The 7,069-nt window shown below is 37.0% G+C and overlaps 1 pseudogene; it reads right to left on the reverse strand.

Annotated features, from left to right (window-relative positions):
- Window positions 1–7,069, reverse strand: part of LOC103192419 — a 45,593-nt pseudogene that overhangs the window by 14,462 nt on the left and 24,062 nt on the right.

The raw sequence follows: 7,069 nt of genomic DNA on the forward strand, positions 1-7,069 counted from the left end.
TCCTTCCGAGGAGTGGCTGGTGGGTTTGAACCGCCAGCCGTCTGGTTAGCAGGCAAGTGTCTTAGCCACTATGCTACCAGAGCTCCTTTAAAGAACATATAAATATGCATTTAGAAGCATTGTCTGCTAACCTTACTCATGATCATGGGCACACTACCCTAGACATACCTGATCATTCAGCCTGTCCACCCATCTATCCATCTGCAGATCAATGTTTGCCATCACTGACAATGCAGTATTGTACATACAAAAGTGCTCATGTTTGTTGTCTGTACCTCCCATGTACCTCTCTCTGTCTTCCTCTTTCTCAATGCCACCATGTTGATCACTCACATTTGATATATTGCCCTCCCTTTCACCCAAATCAATACTTTTCTCTACCTATCTAACAGTGTTCCCTCCCTTCCCCTCTCACCTCTGGTAACCAACCAAGAAAGTTTCCTTCCATACATAAACCTTTCCTTGACTTATTGCAATGATGAACTAGTACAATATTTGTCCTGTAATTGACTTATTTCCTCAGCATATCCTCTAAGTTCATCCATGTTATGCAGTATTTTGCAAATTCTTTAGTGCATAGTATTCCATTGTGTGTATATACCATAGTTTGCTTATCCATTCATCTGTTGATGGGCACCTAGGTTGTTTCCATCTTTTTGCTATTGTAAGTAATGCTGCAATGAACATGGGTGTACATATATGGGTGCACATACATAGGTGTTCTTGTCCTGGCTCTCCCTTCCTTAGGATATATACTTAGTAATGGGATTACTGAAACAAATGGTATTTCTTGCAACTTTCTAAACTTGACAGCACATAACAACAACAACAACAACAAGGAATCACCATACTGCATTCCACAGTGATTGTATCATTTGACAGTCTCACCAGTAGTTTATGAGAGTCCTAGTCTCTCCATATCCTCACTAGCATTTGTTATTTTCTGTTTATTGAACTTTGCTACTAGTGCTGGGGCAAGATGGTATCTCATTGTTGTTTTGATTTGTATTGCTGTAATGGGTAATTATCATCAACATTTCTTCATATGTTTTTTGGCCACCTAAATATTCTCTTTGGTGAAGTATCTACTCATGTCTGCTGCCCATTTTTTAAATGGATTGTTTGCCTTTTTTGGTGTTGAGGTATTGGAGTTTTCTACAAATTTTAGAGATAAGTCCCTTATCAAACATGTTGTTGCTGAATATTTTTTCCCAATCTGTAGGTTCTCTTTATTCTTTCGGAGAAGCCTTTTCAAGCACATAAAAATTTAATTTTTAGAAGATCCCATTCTTCTAGTTTATTTCTGCTGTTTGCACATTTTGGGTTATGCTTGACAGTCTATTTATGCCATATATTAAGGCCCCTAAATTTGCCCCTAGTTTTTCCTTGAGGAACTTTATAGTTTTTGGTTTCACATTTAAATCTTTGATCCATTCAGAATTAGTTTTTGTGTATGGTGTGAGGTACAGATCTTGTTTCACTTTCTCCAAATGGATATGCAGTTTTGGCAGAATCATTTGTTAAATAGACAATTTCTTCCCCATTTAATGGATTTCAGCCTCTTGTCAAAAATCAGTTGACCATAGGTAGATGGATCTATTGGTAAGTTCTCAATTCTATTCCAGTGGATTCTGTGTCTGTTGTACCAATACCAGACTGTTTTGATTACTGTGGCAGTATAGGAGGTTTTGAGATCCGACAGTGTGAAACCTCCTCCTTTGTTCTTCTTCTTCAATAATGCTTTACTTATCTGAGGTCTCTTTCCTTTCCATATAAAATTAGTGATTGCTCTTTCCATGTCCTTAAAGAATGTTGATAGGATCTGGATTGGGATTGTATTATATATATAGATTACTTTGGGTAGAACTGACATTTTCACAATGTTCAGTCTTTCTATCCATGAAAATGTTATGTTCTTTCATTTATGTAGATCTCTTATGGTTTCTTGAAGTAGTGTGTTGTAGTTTTCTTTGTAGAGGTCTTTTGCGTCCCTGGTAAGATTTGTTCCCAAGTTTTTTTTTTTTTTTTTTTTGGTAGCTATTGTAATTGGTATTGATTTCTTTATATCTTTTTCAGCAATTTCTATGCTGGTGTACAGGAATCCAACTGATTTTTGGATGTTGATCTTTTATCCTGCCACTATGCTAAATTGCTCTATTAGTTCCAGTAGTCTCTTTCCTGATTCTCTTGGATTTTCTAGGTATAAGATCATATCATCAGAAAATAGGGATAGTTTACTTCCTTTCTTGCCTAAATTGCCCTGGCTAAGACTTTCAATACAATGTTGCATGGAAGTGGTGATAGAGGGCCTCGTTGTCTGTTTCCCATTTGCAAGAGGAATGGTTTCATTTGCTCTCCATTGAGAATAATGTTGACTGTTGGTCTTGCATACAGGCAAGGAATTATGTTGAGGAATTTCCCTTCTACTCCTATTTTGCTGAGAGTTTATCAGTAATTAGTGTTGGGTTTTATCAGGTGACTTTTGTGCATTGATTGATATGATCATATGGTTCTTTTCCTTTGTTTTATTTATGTGATGGATGATCATGATTGTTTTTCTAATGTTGAACCATCCTTGCATACCTGGTATGAATTCCTCTTGGTCATAATGTATTATTTTTTTGATATGTTGTTAGAGTCTATTGCCTAGTATTTTGTTGAGGATTTTTGCATCAATATTCATGAGGGATATTGTTCTGTAGTTTTCCTTTTGAGTGATATCTTTGCCTGGTTTTGGTATCAAAGTTATGCTTGTTTCATAAAATGAATTTGGAAGGATTCCATCCTTTTCTACGTTCTGGAATAGTTCGAGTAGGATTGGTGTCAGTTCTTCTCAGGACATTTGTTAAAATTCTCTGGTGAAAACGTCTGGGCCATGGCTTTTTCTTGTTGGTGTTTTTTTTTTTAACTGTTCAATTTCTTCTTTTATTATAGGTCTGTTCAAATTTTCCACTCAGTCTATGTTAGTTTAAGTAAGTAGCATGTTTCTAGAAATCTGTCCATTACTTCTAGATTTGTTGGAGTACAGTTCTTCATAGTATTCTGATATTATCTGTTTTATTTCAGTTGGTACTGTTGTGACATCACCCAATTTGTTTCCTATTTGTATTTTCTCCTGTTTTCCTTTGTTAAATTTGCCAGTTGTTTGTCAATTTTGTTAATCTTTTCAAAAAAACCATTTTTGAGCAATAGACCCCCCCCCCTCATTAAAAAAGGATGTCGGGACAGAGACACTCCAATGCATACCCCACTTTGAATCATAGACCAGAGAAATAAGGGGCCTAGAGTCTACTGATCCCTCCAGACCAGGTAGGCTTAGTTCAGTGGACTGAAAATTTCTGCTCCGTGTGCTTCTATCAAGCACCATAGCTGAAGGACAGCCAAAGTCCATAAATAAGCCATTTTTATACCCAAAAGCCTACCTGACATGATGCACATCTGCCCAACCTCACTAGGGGCCCTTGGTTCTGATAATTTGGCACTGACCTAGAAAAGTGTCTCTTTAACCCAGCTAACAAACATCAGGTCTCAGAGGGTAGATGGTTTGTTCTAAGGTCACATCATTCCTTCTCCCTTCCTGAAGCCTGTTGCCAAGGTGTAGCATTGGGTAATCCCGACTCATCTGAACATATTTCACTGTCGGCAGGCTGTTTTAGAAAGACACCTTGTTGGTAAACTTCAAAATCTGTTTTCAGAAACCAGAGACAAAAGGCCAAACCAAGTTCCTTGTCCCACCATATTAATTTCATCATATTTGAAGGACAACTTTGCTGGGTATATAATTATTAGTTGGCAATGTTTTTCTTTCAAGGTTTTATATATATCATCCTATTCTCTTCTCACCTGCATGATTTTTTATGAGAAATCAGAGCTTAGTCTTATTGGGTGCGCTTTGTGGGTAACTTTTCATTTTTTCCCTACTACTTTCAGGATTCTTTCATTGGCATTGGTTTTGGTGAGTTTGATTTTGATGTGTCTTGGTGATTTTCTTTTTGAGTCTATCCTGTTTGGGGTTTGTTGAACTTCTTGAATGGATATATTCTCATCTTTCATCATATTTGTGAAGTTATTTTCCAACAAAACTTTGACAATTTTCTCTGTGGTTTTATTTGTCTCTTTCTGTTCTGGAATTCCAATCACACATAAGTTATTTCTCTTGATGGTATCCCACATGAATCTTAGGCTTTCTTCATTTTCTTTTGATCTTTTTTCTGATTGGTCCTTTAAGAAAATAGTATTGAGGTATTTGTGTTCATTCTCACTAATTCGATCTTCCATTGATTTGATTCTATTCTTTTGCCCATTCAATGTGTTATCTGTTTCTGAAATCTTGGTATTAATTTTCTAGATTTCTATGTATTTTTTTGCTTGTTCGTTTGCTTGCTTTTTGGTATCATTTCTAATTTTTAATTAGTTTTATCAGTTTGTTCTTGTATTGTTTTCCTAAATTGTTCTAGAGTTTTGTCTGTGTTCTCTTTAATTTTGTCAGTATTTTCTTTGATCTGTTTCTCAATCCATTGAAGGTAACTAAATATAATTCTTTTGAATTCCTTATCAGGGAGTTCCAATTGCACTTCTTCTGGGATGTTTTCTGGGTCTGTATCCTGGTTCTTTGTTTGTACTTTGTCTTGCTTCTTTGTGTGGACTGGGATGGTTAGTTGTCTCCAAGACATTGTGATGTCATTATATTTATATTTAATTGGTGATTGTATATTGGTGTGAATCACCTAAAGTTTTTTTTTTCTTTATTTTATTTTGATATTTCTGAGTGAGCAGGGCTACAATGCTCCTCTATTCATTAGTTGGGAGCATTTAGGCACTCACCATCTGTCTCCTGATGGATGTGATACAGAATGAGATTGCATGCACAGATCAGTACTAGCTGTTCATGAAAAGTGGTTGAAGGTGAGTTGGGCTGCTATTTGCTACCATCTATTATTTGTCATTTGGTCCAGAAGCAAGTAGTGGCTCTCACCCAGTGAGTAGGACTTCAGGAGGTGCAGACATGGTTGGGTCATGTGGGCACAGTTACTGTCTCCCACACAGACAAAAAAAAAAAATTAAATAAACTAAAAAATAAAAACAATAGAACAAAAAACACAAGCCACATGAACAATCACACACAAAAAGAAGGCAATAAATGAAAAGAAAAAATTTTTAAAAGGCAAAAGAAAGAAAAAAGAAAAACACCCACAATATCTGGCAAGGGGAGAATAAAAGAAAAGAGCAAAAGAAAAAAAATAAAGAAAAAATGAGAAAACTGCAAAAAAAAAAAAAACAAGGTACAAGAAGAACCAAAAGGAGAGAAGAAGGAAAAGAAGAAAGGAACCAGGCAAAGGGAAAAGAAAAGAAAACAAGAACTAGGGAAGGAAAAGAGAGAAAAAATAAAAAGAAGGAAGAAAAAAAAATATTCTAAAAACAAGCAAACAAAAACAATACTGTGGGGGAGGCAGGGTACATAGACTTGGATGGAATTCCTACAGGTCCATAAGTTTGGTGGAAGTAGGGTATGGCCAAACCTCTGTTCATTAAGAGGATGTGGCATCCAAGAGTAACAAGGGTAATATCACACCTTTCTAGTTGTCAGCCTCTAGTGTGGTAGCCCATGCCATGCTTGGCAAGAAAAGCTTATTCTTAAGTTGCTGCCTGAATCAGAACACCACTTGCAAATATTCAAATGGCTGCACCCTCAGCACAGCTGGCAGCATACAGCTCTGTTTGTCTTCTTATTCACTGATTTCCTTCCTAGTCATGAGCCACCAGTGTAGTTGCCCATGCAGTCCTCAGCATGCAGAGCTGATTCTTAGGGTACTTCCTGGACTGGAACAGCACTTGCGTATATTCAAATCGACCATGCTGTCAGGACAGCCAACATTCTGCAGCTCCATTTGTCTCCTTATCTGTTTTCTTTCAGGTTGTTTTACTAATTGATATTTAATCTACTTCTTTACCCTTCCCTTCAAGGTTCAGGGTTCCAGGATTATCTTCTGTATCTGTTTCAATTGGTTCCTCATTTCTTTGTTGCAGTGGGTCTGTGTAACATGTCTACCTATTCTTCCATCTTCATGACTACCACCTTACCTATATCAGTTCATTTTTGATGACTTCCAATTTCTCTAGATACATACTTGATATATTCACGTTCTGATTAACAATGAATGTCTGCAGCTGTTTCTTCTCATTTTTGAGTCAAGCCACATCAGGAAATGCAAGTCACAAAAGCTTTACTCCATCTATGGCATTAAAGTCTCCTCTATTTTATGGAGACAGCTGTTCCCTAGTCGTAATTTGAGTGCTTTCCAACCTGAGGGGCTAATCTTCCAATATGATATCAGACAAGTGTTCTGCTTCTATTTATAAGGTTTACTCTGGCTAGTTTTTTTTTTTTTTTTTTTAAAGTAGATTACCAGCTCTTTCTTCCCAGTCTTTCTTAATCTGGAAGCTCTGCTGAAACCTGTCCATCAGAGGTGTCTTGCTGGTATTTGAAATACCATTGAAATAGCTTCACAGCTATACGCAGTCTACTGTAGTATGACAAAGTGACAGGTGATGGTAGATTATGAGAGCTTGGTTGGAAACTCCCACAGTCTTGTATCCAAAATCAGTAATCCAGGTGGCTGTCTGGATTTTCCTGCTGGATGTCTATTTATAGCCTTGTGGCAAAATTTTACCTCTTCAAGAAATCTGTTTTTTGTTTTTAAGACCTTCAACTGATTGGATGAGTCCCACTCACCTTGTAGAAGGTGATTTTCTTATTCAAGGTCAAGTGATTTAAATGCTAATACTATGTAAATACCTCCATAGTAATATCTAGAACAGTGTTGGATCAAGCAACTGGGCACCATAGCCTCCCCATGTTGACACATAAAATTAACCATCAACTTCCCCTTTCATCAATATCTCAATGTTCTGGTTACCTAGTGCTGCTCTCCAAGAATATACCACAAATGGGATGGCCTTAACAAACAGGAGTTTATTATGACAATTTGGAGGCTTTAAGTCCAAGTTCAAAGTGCCAGGCTCTAGGGGCTGGGTGAAAGCCCCTCAACCTTGGGGTCCAGCCGTGCCT

The sequence above is a fragment of the Orycteropus afer genome, unplaced genomic scaffold (assembly GCF_000298275.1).
Source record: "Orycteropus afer afer isolate SDZICR_OR568_19922 unplaced genomic scaffold, OryAfe1.0 scaffold00027, whole genome shotgun sequence".
Lineage (NCBI taxonomy): Eukaryota > Metazoa > Chordata > Mammalia > Tubulidentata > Orycteropodidae > Orycteropus > Orycteropus afer.